This window comes from Mauremys reevesii, linkage group 1 (assembly GCF_016161935.1).
Source record: "Mauremys reevesii isolate NIE-2019 linkage group 1, ASM1616193v1, whole genome shotgun sequence".
In the NCBI taxonomy this organism is placed as follows: Eukaryota; Metazoa; Chordata; order Testudines; family Geoemydidae; genus Mauremys; species Mauremys reevesii.
The window spans coordinates 301057728-301073506 of NC_052623.1; the positions used below are offsets into that span (position 1 = coordinate 301057728).

The 15779-nt window shown below is 40.5% G+C and overlaps 1 long non-coding RNA gene across 2 annotated transcripts in view; it reads left to right on the forward strand.

The window, feature by feature from the left end:
- The first annotated feature begins 3770 nt into the window (after positions 1-3770).
- LOC120397582 overlaps positions 3771-15779 on the forward strand; it is a 73022-nt gene continuing 61013 nt past the window's right edge. For both annotated transcript variants that reach the window (XR_005593875.1, XR_005593874.1), the window contains exon 1: positions 3771-3953. This is a non-coding gene — a long non-coding RNA (uncharacterized LOC120397582). The remainder of the gene's footprint in view (positions 3954-15779) is intronic.

Genomic DNA, 15779 nt, shown 5'->3' on the forward strand with positions numbered 1-15779 from the left:
TCTACACTACAATTTGATAGCCCCACAGCCTGAACCCCGCAAGCCCAAGTAAGCTGACACGGATTAGATGTGTATGTTTTATTGCAGTGTAGATGTACCCCTACAAAAAGAAGTTTAGGCCCTGATTCAGGAAAGCACTGAAGAATGTGTGTAACTATAAGCCGGGGTGAAAGTAAGTTAGGTCACTTACCGGTATGGGCTGGGGAGGGGGCTCTGGCCCCTGGAAAGGGCAGGGCTTCAGGCAGAAGGGGAAGGGCTGGGGGTCAGCATCCCCCAACCAGCCTTTCAGGCTGCCCGGGGCTCCTGTGTTGATTTAAAGGTCCCAAGGCTCCGGATGCTGTGGCAGCGGCATCTGGAGCCCCGGGCCCTTTTAAATTGCCGGCCCCAGGGCAAGTGCTCCCTTTGCCCCGCCCCTCCCACCCGTCGGAGGCTGCGGGGGTGGGAGGTCAATGAGGCAGGGACATTAAAGGGCTGCAGGGCCCTTTGCTGTGGCAGCGCTTTAATGTTGCTGCACCCCCCGCTGACCAGGGGCGTGGGAATGGGCAGTGACGTTAAAAGTGCTGCCGAGGCAAAGAACCATCCATAAAGTGCTGCCATGGCAGTTCTTTAATGTCCCTGCCCCTTTTGCCTCCCCTGTCAGGGTCCCTGCCAGTACTGACCCTACCGTCAGGGCCGCCAACAGGGGGAAGGGGCAGCAACGTTAAAGCACTGTTGCAGCAGCACTTTAAGGAAGATCCTTTGCCTCGGCAGCACTTTAACGTCGCTGCCCATCTCCCCCACTCCTCCAGCCGACCTGCCAGTATAGACCCTACCAGCAGGGATCCTGACAGGGGAGGCAAAAGGGCAGGGACATTAAAGCACTGCTGGGTATGGGTCGGTGCGGGTTCTTACCGGTACGGAGTAGCGGCCTGTACCGGCTCACTTTCACCCCGACTATAAGTATATGCTTTAGACCCAATAGGACTTATGCACATGCTTACAGTTAAGCACATGCTTCAATGCTGTCCAAAATATGGATGTTTTCCTAAATCAGAGCCTTAATTGTTATGAGCATGCCCACACGCTCTATTTCTTCTTTTTTTCCTGCTTCCTCTCATTCACTCCCATAATCCATTCCAACTCTTCTCTGAATTTACTTTCACTCACCAGAAACACAATTCTAAGAGTTAAATGAATCCAGTTAGGGAAGTGAAGGATACCATGTGTCCAATTAAAACTAACTTGTCAGTTAGAATATCAGCCATCAAATACTCATAATATACTGACTGCAATCAATCTACAGGCCAAGAATTATTTGGTGAAATTATTTTGAGTAATTAATAAACCTAAGGAAATCCTGATTTTCTGGCGGATTTTTTTTTTTTGCAAAGAGAAAATATGGTGAAATTTGTTGGATAAATTATTCAGTGTATTTTATGAATTCAAATCCATTCTCCACAGGCTTTGAAATAAGTATGAGTACAACTTTTCCTTTTCTGAGTTAATAGAAGTAAAATTTCCAAAGATTTGGTGCTTCTATCTTCTCTGTCACTATAAACTTCTTTAAAAAAAAACAAATCGTCACAGCTTCTTCATGTTGCTTTTCAGCTGGGCACAGTTCTGCCTCTTTTTTTTCAGATACCTCTTCAACAGAGCACACAAAGAACATCTTTCACTTGAGGATCTCAAAACATTTCTCAAACATCCATTTATCTTCACTATATCCTTGTGAGGTAGGTAAGTGCAGCAGCTAGTGTGAAGAAGGAACCTATGTTACATGTATCACCAACCGCTAATTACGATTTAAATGGTGCTGAGATTCTTCTGTGAGGAGCCATAATTATATGGCTGCATCTTTTACACATTAGAAAAGATAATACTAGTGTCCATGACAATCATGGTGCCTGTGCCACAGCTTAAGTGTTGGTATCACAATGCTTAGCCACAGCAACCCTGACTTCCCACAGAAACATGCCATCATTCATGTCTGCAGTCCTCCCACATGTGCTTCCTGGGGATATCCCCTCTGGTCTCCTGGCTAAGACTTTGGAACTTCTGAAGAATTCCCAACAAAGAATTAATTCCCAGCCTTCACATTGAACTCAGTGCACTCTATGGGGGAAGTCTTGGCTCCATTGACTTCAATGACAAAACTTCCATTGAGTTTCTGGAGGCCAGGAGTTCAGGGTTCTCATTCTCTGCCACTGATCTTACATAATCATTTATGCTTTTGGAAAAGTGGATGTAAAGCACTACATTTCTAACAGTAGCCTTTTAAGGTTGTGTAAACAACTACACAAGGAACAATACTGTATGAATTGTCATCTGTAACAATATAGTGTAGCCTTGATCGACAGAGCTCTTATCTTATTATTTCCCTACTGTGTCACAGCACTTTGATTTAAGGAATTCCTCTGTAACCTGAGACACAGGACTGCCCTCCATATTAGCTGTGCTGGGATGGTCAGGTCTAGCAAGTGCTCTTTGGTACCAGTGCTTGGGATTACTGATGCACCTTAAGATAAGGAACAGGAGGGAGTTTGAACTCCACGTAGCAGTGGTGCAAATTACAGGAGACTGCGGGGGGAGGTGGGTAAATGCCCCCTCCAAGGTTTTTGCACTTACTCAAAGTTCCATAGGCTGTGGAGCCAGGGTGTGTATATTGGGGGGGCGGGGAACGGTAGAGATGACCTGACCGTTTTAAAACATTGTTCCCTTACTAAATCAGAACAGCTGCTTCCAGAGTGGTCCAGAGCATTACCCTGGTGGCATTATCACAGTGCCACTGAAATGTGACCTGGCCGCCCTTTGGTACACATGGACCGGCATTAGGGCAAAATTTCAGTGAGTGGTGTTGTGACCTGGTATATAGGGTTGTAACATCATGCAAATTTGGCCCACCTGCCCCTCCGTCCATATGGAGGAGTGGAGGGACTAAATGGTATTGCGACCAGGCAAACGGGGAATCTGTTCCTGTACAGTGGACCACAGGGGAGAACTCGACACCTGGTGGCACCAGCTCATGCTCTATGTGGGTAAGAGAGAAGGGGAGACTCCCCAGACAAGGAAAGGGAGGGTTGGGCAGAAAAACAGGGACTAGATGGGGTCCCTGTTGGGGATGGGGACTCCAAAAAATACCTGAATTGGTGCCTCTGGGTTCAACCTCTTAAATGAAAATAAATGAGAGGTTGTTTACTATGTATTTCATTGGTAACTTGCACTTTTTGATTTGATTAAAAACCACAGGATATTAAATGGGGTAGGGGCAGGAAGGGGAAAGCTATCTGCTATCACAGCTTGCCTTTGTGTAAATATATCAGACAAACACAAGGAGTTCACCACTCAAGCACCATGATGTTTATGTTTTGTTCTACTTCATGATTAATAGCTCATGCAGATTTACAGAGACACATTGAACACTTGTATAATGACAAATACAATGTTAATGATAATTTCCTAATTCCAGCTGGCTATAGGCTGCTAGCTTCCCTACAAATTCAAAACTAGGACCCTAATGCTACAAAGGAGTGGCCATGCAGCAAGTAAATATTACCCCGCCAGAACATTACATAGTTTAATAAAGAAAACAAACATGGGTTATAATGGTGGTATGCAACACACAGGACAAGCATCTTCACCAGAAGCACCTTCCTTGATAACTGCCTGTTCCCTATAAGCCTTCCTTACTACAGATTATCTGCTTTATACAAATTTTGTAACACAGACATGTTGGGGGCTGGCCCTTTAAATTTGGCAAAGAAGAGCAGCTGCAGCTCTAGAGTAGCCATTTTACAACTGACTGTTGCTTGCTAGATATTCTCTTTCAGTCAGTAAGAAATACTCATTATAATATTTCCCCCTTGGTTTCCCAGTATTATTCCTGAGGGCATGGCCCTTTCTCTCAGTATGGAAAGTCTACAGTTAAATAGGGTTTTTATCTACAATCTACAAAACTGAGGAGCAGCACAACTATGGTATGTGTGAAAAATCTATTGAGTGTAAGTCCTATAAATTTAGTGTTTGCTTGTGATTATTATTATTATTGCTGAAAAAGATGGGGGAAGGAAATGATAGAGATAAGTCAGAGTTTCATACACATATGAGCTCCCAGCAATAAACAAAACTTGAAAAAAAAAGTGTGCAGAGGGTATTGGATCAACATTTTTCCAGCATTCAGTCACATTGTTTCAATTAATATTCTCTGCTTCTTCCCCAGTGCTTTTATATGAAATGCTGTAAGTGAAACTAATGTGGATAATGGCCTGTTTGTTTTGATGTGTTCCTTGTTGGTATGTCCTGCAGAGGTGAATTATTTCGCTGTATGTCTTGTTACCCTCCTTGTCTTATATTTGTATTAACTGTGCTAATATTCTTTTGCTATTGTTTTCTTTCTACTGGTGTATTATTTTACTTTATAAGAAAGAAATGAAAAGTACCTAACTGTGGTTCTAGGTGATTTAAAATATATTGTTGTATGGTAATTTACAACTCCATCCATTTACCAGACCACTGTGACCAAAAATGGCTAGGGAAGAAAAGACCACATCACTCACTGCTTTCATTATTTTCTCCTCTTATAAATGATATAAATTAGAATAATATCACACAAGTGATTTCACCTGAGCAGAAGTTGCTCTAATTGAGAAGTTAATGGGAATACCCATGTAAGTAAGGGTTTTTAGGATCAAACTTGTCTTTGGATAAGCAGGCTTTGGAATTCACACCTAAAAACTGAGTTTGTCACCTCCCTAATATGCAAGTGCAAAGACAGTTTGCATGACAAATCCGGCTGTTTGTATATGCAAAACCTTAGAAGTGAAAACTTGTAGAAGCACAATTTTGAATGTGAAGTTTTAGAGATTGCATTTGACTATATGACAGATAGATTTAACAGAAGAGAAAAAGTGTGCATACAAAAGTCACTGTTTAAACTCCACTACCATAAGTTCCCTCTATTTGCTCACATATCCATCCCTGTTTTATTTCCCTGAAAAACAGAAACAGCTGGAAACACCTGGGTGAAATTATCTGTACATTATCAGTTTCCTGATGTTTATTTCTGTCACTGGGGCTGCCATATCACTTGGTCTTTCTGAGTGACACTTCCCTTTTGTCACTGTCAGCATTGGTACTGGTGCCAGAAACTCTAATGCAGTGCAGCGAGGGAGTGGCATTGCAGTTCAGATAAGAAACTTTTAAATCCTGAGCTGTCAAGTACGTCTTGTTTTTCCCCTCTACAGTTTCACTCCCTATGAAATATAATGTTTAGTTCCTTGGCATGTACCAAGAATCACTGACACCAGTTCAGTTCTCTGTAAAAACACAAGAAATAAATCAGTGCAATTCATTCTTATTATAAACACAAAATAAGTGTTTCCTAACTTTTTGCTTCCTGAATTTAACACTTTCTACTTCGTAGTCTTCCACTTCTCTCACTCCTAACATTTCTGTTTTTGTTATTCATTCTTGTATCCATCTTTTTCTAGGCTTCCCTTCATCTTTTTGACATTCTATTTCTCTCTTGTACATTAACTTACATTAGTCTGTTCTTTGCTTGTATAGTGCATTCTGAATTTGCCCAACTTTCCCCTGTTAATACTGCTCTCCAGTGAGCAAAAATTAATTAATACTCAGTGTAAATTGAGAAAAAAACAAACAAACAAATGAGGTCACTTTTATGAGCAGGGAAATAGCTTTCCTTGTGTGGGTGCTCCCAACCTGTTCTTAGATGCTAACAACTCAGTCTTTTGGAAGCACTGTAAGTTAAACAAAATGGGTATAAGTGGTGATATACCAAAAATGAATTGAAATGCAAATTTATTTTAGCGTGTGATAAAAATTTAATAAACAGACATAAACATGAAAAAGACTGTTATATTTTTATGCTATTACAGTAGGAATGGTATTTAACATACACCAAGAGGCAGATTTTGCTATCGATTTATCAGTTATGGCCTTTCTGTTTAACTTTACTTTTCCTTTTTCTGTTTTTCATTATTTTACCTCTCACATTATCTGATTTCTATTTTTTGTTTAATTTGCTCTCTATTGCTTTCTCTGGCTTTTTTGTTCATTCATTTCTCCATTGCTTCTCTGTTCTTTCTGTTTGTCTGGTGTCTGATCTATGCAAAGCTCCTGTTGCCTTCAATGGCAGTTTTGTGTGAGTAAGAGGAGCAGGATTTGCCATGGTAGTTGTTCAATTTCTTATTTCAGGAACATAACAGCATGCTTATTTTAACATAACAAGCTAGGAGGAAATGAAAGTAAGGAGATCCTGATTTTAATCAGAATTGTGCCCTTGCCCCTAGTTTATGATACAGACACATTTGTGATGAGAACAAGGTGACTTCTTCCATTTCTGAGAGGATTAATGTTTCAGAAGGACGTATAGCTCCCAAGTAGCCATAGATATTAAATTTCCATAACTCCACCTTGATGCTTATGTGCTGGAGATCTGAGAGTATAGAATACATTTTCTATGTATATTCAGAGGCCTATGACAGCCAGTCTGGCTGGTACATAAATCTGAGCCCAGTGAAGGGCCCACATCCATGTTTCTAGGTGCCCTTCATTCCAGGAAGGGACCCGCATTTTTGGTTACTGCAAACAACTCTCCTCACTTGTGTATGCCCTTAATCTAGTCAGCAGTGACTCCCAATGACATTTTAGGTGGAGCACAATAAATGGTATATATGCTCATTGATGGCATGATCCTGTGAAGTGCTGTGCACCCTCAGCTACAGCTAAAGTCAATGCAAGTTGAAATCATCCACTGACTTGCAGGATGGTACCCTATGCAGGGCACTTATTCATAATTGTCAATGCATCTTGCATGACATACTAGCAGCCCTTTATCTAGTGTTTCCAGCACTTGTGACTTTATTGTGAGAATCATGCTATTCAGTGGTTTTCTCTGGAAGTCAAGTGGTTTTATGACTCAGCATTCCTTTTAAAAAAAGCAGATTTCTAGCAAGCATGGCTGTGGAGAAAAACTTGATTAATGTGACCTGGGAGAACCTTGAAAGCTCAGAAACCAGAAGCTAAATAAAAAGAACCTATAATTGATTATTTTTATAAAATCTCATAGAGTTTTAAGACAATCTCCTGATTTGGATTTCTGAATGGTTGGGGTTGGCAATGCTGCCTATCGCACCTCCTGTCTGGATTCTCATGCAGCTAATGGAGCTGCAGGGAAACTTTCCCCACAGAGTTGCCTCTCAGCCATCAGGGGCTGCTATGATGGGAACTGTAGGAAAGCACAGTCTACCTCTGCTCTTACAGTACTGACAGGTGCAAACTGGAGAGAGCTGGAGGTCGTAGGAGACCAGGGGTCAGCAATGTGTCCATACACGGACACAAGTCTCCGTGGTAAAAATTTTGAGTTCCGTGGTCATTTTTAAAAAAACATTGAATGACTGAATGACATCCTCCCCCCACCCCGCCCCAAGGCCTGTCACTAACTACGGTACTTTTGTCAAGTGTCTGTCACGCAACATGGTGGTGCCGATCCCTGTAGGAGACAGTCAGCAGCCCCTGAACCCTACTTCCCTGATGAGGAGAGAGAGATTGGCCTGAGATAGTACTGGGAAATGAAAAGGACAGGCAGGGGTAGCGAGTTATATGGGCCTGTTGTGCCCAGGCTCCAGCAATATTCAGGGCCCGGCAGCCCAGCTCCACCAATGTTTGGGGCCAGGTCTCTCCTAGGGGCCCTAGGAGCACGTGCAGTGACAGTGGTGTGAGGTGAGTGTGCTGCTGGGGGGGATCCCTCCCACACAGCTCACTGCTGCCGGTGGGGCGATTGCTGAAAAGAGTCCTCCTCTCTGGCCCCAGACCCAGGGCAGCCTGCCTGCACCCCCAAACCCCTCATCCCCAGCCCACACCCCTCCGCACCTCAACCCTCTGCCCTAGTCCTGAGCCCCTCCCACACCCCAAACCCTTCATCCCCAGCCAGAGCCCTCATCCCCCCTGCACCTTAACCCCCTACCCCAGCCCTGAGCCCTCTCCTGCATCGGTAACCCCCCAGCCCCACCCCACAGCCCTCACCCCAACCCTCTGCCTGAGCCCCTCCCACACCCCAAATCCCTCATCACCAGCCACACCCCAGAGACCTCACATTTTTACATTATTTAAAAATATATATATCAGCTTACGAGGCAGGTGCCCAGAACAGGACTTGGACCTGTTCTGGGCACCACCAAAAATTATACAAACCTGCCACCCTTGGGGACAGGAACTGAAGGAGGAGAAAAGCACAATGGGCAGAACATAGAAGGCTGCTACAGGCTCTCCTCAAGGCTTCTACATATAAGTCCCTGCCTCAGGGCCCTCTAGTAACTTTCCCACATTAGTCCCTACTACTTACCCCCTCAAGCTTCTTGGTGTTCCATGGCTTCCTTACTCCCTCCACCTTCTTTTAACAGTGCAGACTAAAAGGCTTCTTCCTCCCCTCCCCTCACCCCACCCCACCCCACCAGCTGGTTCCCATTGTATGAGGGACACTGAAGCACTGGCAAGAAATGCCACATTCAGAGCTGCACCAGCCAGAGCAGTTATGCTTCTGAAAGTGTCTCTTAGCCTTTGCTGAGGCTGCCATGTCAGTGCTGATGCAGGTTTGGAACCCCCTGGTGAGATATGGATGAAACAATTTGGAGACCTGGTGTCTAGGACCAATTCAGCCCTGGTATAAGAGGTCACATCACAATAGGGCTGTTTGGGAAATGATGGTTATACATGCCAGAAATTTAATCTAAAGCACTATTTGTTTTCATTGTTTTGTCTTAATTTGGTGGCATTTGTTGGAAAACTGGAATAAAAACCTAGCAAAAACAAAATATTTCTTTTTAAAATCAGCAAAATGTCCTAGTAAAAAGTTGAACCATGAGATGAAAAGAAAAACAACTAAAACCCTGTAACCTATAAAGATAAACAAGCAGCGAAGAACCAGAGCAAACAAATTAGTTTAGCTTGTCTTATAATAGCAATAATATTAATAGAATCGAGTGTACTTGCAATTAACAGCTTTTGTAATTCATCAAAAGCCTCAGCTTTGCACTGGCATTTAACGAAATCAAAGAGCCATTTACTGCTATGTATGCTCTAATACCATGAGCATTATCCCTTACATAATTCTCTTATTAAATCTAAATGGGTATCTGGGAAACTGAATTTAAAGCATTAATGAAAAAGATATTACATTTTTGCTACACAAGTACTTAATTTAATGGGTCTGTAGATTATACTCAGTGGGTTATCTACACTACTTAATAGAGATGTTCCATGGGTATATTAATAAATAGCTAGGTGCTGTGTTGTTCTGTCTCAGACACTGGTGGCAAGATCCCCCATCCCATCCTGCAGAGACGACTGATGGGGTGAGTCATGGGGGAAATTCAATGACATTCCTCATTGTGAAGTTTTTCTAGGATCAATCTTGTTGAGAGTGTTGAGCTTGCATCCACACTTGGAAACTTGAGAGGTAAGGCCTTGAAACATGTGACACTTTTGAGCCCCACACAGGTCTTGGGATCTATACTTCATGGCTGCCCCTCGGGCACCGACTCCTCCACTTCATCAGCAATGTGCTTCCAAAAAGATGCTGGTGCCAGGGACTCGTTCACCCTTTGATGTCCCTGGAAAACCTCTCTATAATGATGGAAGGATCCATGGTAAAGAATAAGATAGGTTCTATGCAAAAGTGGAATGGCACTACTATCCCAAAAGGCACTGGAAATAATGGAGTGAGGATGGATCCATCACTCCATTCCTGCTCTTACAAACAATGCTGGCTGAGAGCAGGGTAGAGTGTGGGAGAGCTGCCACTGTAGCATGTGCTCTCTCATTGCCCCAAGAGCTCAGTCAGCAAATGGGTTTACTCTTTTGGCTCTTGTTACATCATGGACCCTTCAAATACAGGACTGTGCCTTTAAGACACAATTTAGCCCCATTGTAATTAATTCTTTCTCTCTCGCGCACCTTTGTATATGTCTTTCTGTTTGTAATCTATGTCCTTGGTCCTTTTTACCACTGAGGCAGTAAGGAGTGTCATTATTGCTCTTGTTGGAGGAGAGGACAAGTTCTGGTGCTCAGTTCCTGTAATTTTAGTCTGTTTACACACCATGTAAATACCTTATAAATAAAACTCTTGTAATACATAGTATTTATTAATACCAACAGAAAATAGTGAAAACATTCTGGCTCATTAGAGTTCATATTAATTGCTTAATATAATAATCCAAGTTTACATGAAAAAAACTCCTACTCTATTCTATAGCATTTTGGGTCTAAGACTGTGAGCCGCCTCATTCAAGAATTCTACAGTTTGTGTTAGTGCCATTTATTTTGTTTGAAGGTCAGATTACTCAGTGGTTCTACTTAGTCACTTAAACTGACAGACTCGTAATACTTTTTTCTGAAACTAGCTTAAAAACTGTGGGCAACTAATAATGCATTGCAGTCAAATTCCGTTCTGTAAATGGTGGGACATAAAGCTTTTCTCCCCTTTTGATTATAGTTACATCTAAAAAATGAAATTGAATGAGCATTGTAACTAAGAATGATTTTTTGGATGGGTTTATTGTTATAGACACATTTTTCAAAGGACCTTAATGAACCAACGTCTGCACACATAAAAAATATCATCAGTGAAATGTCACCCAGGAATAATGTGTGAACTAAAAGGATTATGATTGAACTATACCTGTGCTGTTCAGATTGCTGAATTTAAGGTTGTGTCACCATTTCTATTATAAATTTCCATTTTCAGACATTTTAAACTGAGGTGTAAAGAATTCTCTGGCTATAATGTAACATACAGTGTTTAAGCCAAGAGTAGTTTCTCTTTGTGATTTAAGAATTTTCTAAACTGGTTTTACAGGGAACATGCAATGACAGCTTTCTCTTCTATCATTACCGCTAAGCCTCTGCTCTATACTTAATTATTGTTTATGTTGACTAGATCTGAGCTTGAGTCTCCAAGTTCATAACCAGATCTGAATTTCAATATGAAATTTCCCAACGTTCAGGGATGTTTGGATTCCAAGTTTTGGTACAGTTCATAATAAAAGTGCAAACCAGATGCAAAAGGCTCAATCCTGCAAAAACTTGCTTTTGAGCACAGTGCTTACTGCAGTCTTTGCCCAGTAGTAAGTATTTTCAGGATTGGGCCCAAAGTTTGTATCTGTATCCACATGTGAACTTTCCCAGGGGAATCAGGATCATGGATTTCGATTAACATTAATCTCTAATCTAATCTATTGCAAACCCAAATTGTTTCCCTACTCTAGTCTATCAGCTATGCTGTTATCAAGATCATCTCTTCTCCTGCCACTCTGACCATATCTTTCTCCTTTTTAAAATCACTTCATTGCCTTCCAATTTCTTTCCACAGCAAGTTCAATGTTGTGCTCTCTCTCCATCTTCTCTTTTTGTTGCCTAACCTTGTCTATCTCATACCTAATTTTAAGGCTTACCATAGCTATCACTGTAGACTCTAAGTGCTGCCTGGGTAAGTAAAATCTGAATAATGAGGTCCCTAGTGTACTTCATTAAGTCCCTTACCTGGTTATAGGAGGTTATACTTGGATTATATAAATATTGTGTTTGTGTCTATATAAATACTACATACACACCATTTCAGTTATGTTGCAAAACCTCTTTCAAAGAGGAGGAAGTTGCAACATGGTCTAAAAGGGATACTATTCTGGATTAGGTAAATCTCTTCATCATTCCATAGCTGAAATTCCTTGATAGAGAATTATTTATCACTGACATTCATTAATTACTTGCTACATTTTTGTAAACTGCATTGTCTTAGAATCAGGCAGCTGTCGTAGTGGAAGATGGATGAAAATGTGGTCCTTGGGATAGTAAGAGTCTGACCTGATAAAGGCTTTAACATCAGGGCTATGTGAAACCCATAATTTCCTTGTGGGAAAAGAGATCAGGTGCTAACACATCTCTTCATGGTCTATGTAGAAGTTGAGATTGAAAAGAAAGATAAAAATTGGGGGATTTTGATAGTAGGCAGGGCAGGTGGTCCATTAGTTGTTCAAGGATATCAGCATGATCTTCATTTGGAGGTCTGCACGCCCCAGGACTCCCTGATTATTCTTGTTTTCCTCAAAGGAACTGTGATCATGTGTAGTTGTAAGACTAGTTTTATGGTGTATTCTTGGTGGATATCTTCTCATACTATGCATAACTGGGTTTTGAGAGAGTGATCAATATCTGAGGCCTGAGTTTCTTGAAGGGGATGGGTTTCCAGTTCTCCAAATTCCAGGCATCTGGCTTTCGTCCAGAGAGTCTGCCTAGTGTTCATGGAAAGGGCAGAGTTGTTGTAGGAGAGTTCTGAATAATTGTGGTGTGGGGGCAGAGGCATGTGTATGTGTTTGCACACATGCAGTAAGAATCAATCATTTCTTTCCATTTTTCCATGTGGAGACGGGAAGGCAGAAGGCAACCTTGTACCTTTCTATCCATGGTTCTGGGGTATGGACTATAGTCACTATGGTGATGGCATTTACCACTCTGTGAATGCTCAACTGCCCTGGTTTGGTTGTGGGTTAGAATCTCTTCGGGAGGATATATTCCTTTGATCTCCTTTGTTCACCCTACTTTCATGCTTTCTTTTCATTCCATCTCTCATGCTTTTAAAGTTTGGAGAGTTAGGTACTGTATGTAACTGAAAGGGCATGCCATTCTGTTTTCTGTATACTGCACCTTAAAGAACAGCTGCCATTCTGAGATTCAATTCAGGGCAAAATGTTACAAAGTGAGTCACTTTGCCTTCTCTCATGAAGGCCTCCTACTTTGATTTTCTTTATTTACTGTTTTCCTTAATCTCAAAAATCATCTAATCTGTAAATACGTTTTGATATTCGTGTATGGGAAAGTGTAACAAAGCTCTTTCCTCAGATCCTGAAAAACTCGCTGTACTGTGAAGCTTTCTAGCTGTGAGATCACACCCTGCTGTGTGTTGCTCTGTATTGTACTCAACTGTTTTACCCATTTGTGTTTTTAGACTGTGAACTCTTTAGGGCATAAAATCATATCCGCTCATAGTACAGCTCTATGTACACTTTTGATGCTATCGATGTATAACTAAATGATAGTGGGATGATAGTTCCCTTAGCACACTTTTGATGCTACCGATGTATGAATAAATGATGATAGGATGATTGTTTCCTCAGCAAACAATTGAAGCTCATATTTGTAATGAGTTGGTTGAAGTGCAAAGATGAAAATAATATATTTTGTTTAAAATATGAAGATATTCTCTCAAGGATTCTTGGCTATGAAATTACTTTACAAATGCAACATCTTCTATGACATGAGACAGTGTGAAGTCTCCAGGGAGTAGATGCTGCCTGAGTCAATGGTATGGACACTAAGAAGCATTTAAAGAATTGACCAGAATGATTCCTTTCTGTTCCATTATTTTACATTGAGTCAATAACTACATACCGGTAGTTACATGGTAGCACATCTGGAGTAATGATTATGGTTATTTAGGTCAATAATTAGTGTTTTAAAAAGTCATTAAATAACTATTTATGTGATAGATGGTAATGGATCCTTTGGAGCAGTAACATGTTATTTCTTATATATAAGTATTACAATAATGGGAAAAACACTACTTAAATATTATCACAATATTTAAGAGCACCGTTTTGTGTGGCTTGATAGAAAATTAAGTATGTTTAAGGTGGGGATCTGAAATCACCACCCAGATTTCTCACTTAATCCCATTATTGTCATCCTGGATGGCTGGTTGCTTGCATGGAGCTCATGTATTTGAATTTTTTAAAGTTCATTCTTTGGTTGTGCTGAACTATATGCTATTAGTTCACTGAAGTAGTATTTGCTGGGGATTTTTTTAGGGCTGTCAATTAATTGTGGTTAACTCACGCGATTAACTTAAAATTAATCACGATTAAAAAAATGAATCATGATTAATCACAGTTTTAATTTCACTGTTAAATAATAAAATACCAATTGAAATTTATTAAATATTTTGGATGTCTTTCTACATTTTCAGATATTGTATTCTGTGTTGTAATTGAAATTGAAGTGTATATTTTATTACAAATATTTGCACTGTAAAATGATAAACAGTATTTTTCAATTCACCTTATACAAGTACTGTAGTGCAATCTCTGTCATGAAAGTGCAACTTACAAATGGAGATTTTTTTTGGTGTTACATAACTGCACTTAAAAGCAAAACAATGAAAAACTTCAGAGCCTACAAGTCCACTCAGTCCTACTTCTAATTCAGCCAATCACTATGACAAATAGGTTTGGAGGAGATAATGCTGCCCTCTTATTTACAATGTCACCAGAAAGTGAGAACAGGTATTTGCATGACACTTTTGTAGCTGGCATTGCAAAGTATTTACGTACCAGATATGGTAAACATGTGTATGCCCGTTCATGCTTCGGCCACCATTCTGGAGGCCATGCTTCCATGCTGATGATACTCACTAAAAAAAAAAAAATGTGTTAATTACATTTGTGACTGAACTCCCTGGGGGAGAATTGTATGTCCCCTGCTCTGTTTTACCCACATTCTGCCATGTATTTCATGTTATAGCAGTCTCAGATGATGACTGGCACATGTTGTTCATTTTAAGAACACTTTCACTGCAGATTTCACAAAATGCAAAGAAGGTACCAATGTGCGATTTCTAAAGATGGATACATCACTTGACCCAAGGTTTAAGACTCTGACGTGCCTTTCAAAATTTGAGAGCAATGAGGTGTGGAACATGCTCTCAGAAGTCTTAAAAGAGCAACACTCCAGTGTGGAAACTACAGAACCTGAACCACCAAAAAAGAAAATCAGTCCTCTGCTGGTGGTGTCTGACTCAGATAATTAAAATGAACATGTGTTGGTCTGCACTGCTTTGGATTGTGATCGAGCAGAACCTGTTGTCAGGATGGACATATGTCCCCTGGAATGGTGGTTGAAGCATGAAGGGACATATGAATCTTTAGTGCATCTGGCATGTAAATACCTTGCGATGCTGGCTGTAACAGTGCCATGAGAATGTCTCTTCTCACTTTCAGGTGACGTAAACAAGAAGCAGGCAGCATTAAGTCCTGCAAATATAAACAAACTTGTTTGTCTGAGTAATTGGCTGAACAAGAAGTAGGACTGAGTGGACATGCAGGATCTAAAATTTTACATTTTTATTTCTGAATGCATTTTTTTGTATATAATTCTACATTTGTAAGTTCAACTTTCATGATAAAGAGATTGTACTACAGAACTTGTATTAGGTGAATTGAAAAATACTATTTCTTGTCTTTTTTACAGTGCAAATACTTGTAATAGAAAATAAACAAAGTGAGCACTGTACTCTTTATATTCTGTGTTGTAACTGAAATCAATATATTTCAAAATGTAGAAAACATCCAAAAATATTTAAATAAATGGTATTCTATTAATGTTTAACAGTGCGATTAATCACAATTCATTTTTTTAAATCTCTTGACAGCCCTAGTTTTTTCAAATAATAGTAACTTATTACGTTCCTGACTGAAACTAAGAGATGCAAGAGAACTCAAAGTTAAGGCTAACACTGCATCTCATCTTGTGTTAAGACTTGAAGTAATCACAGATCAATGTGTGGAGTTTGCATTTGTGGGTCTAAACTGCTGTTGCAAAGCTGTGCATGCAATTATTTTCAGTGACAATTTCATGCCCACAAAAATGAAGCCTAGTTTATGATAGGGATAAATATTTTATCCTTAAAAAAAACCAAGTGATTCTAACTAACCAAATGTGTCAACTATGATGCC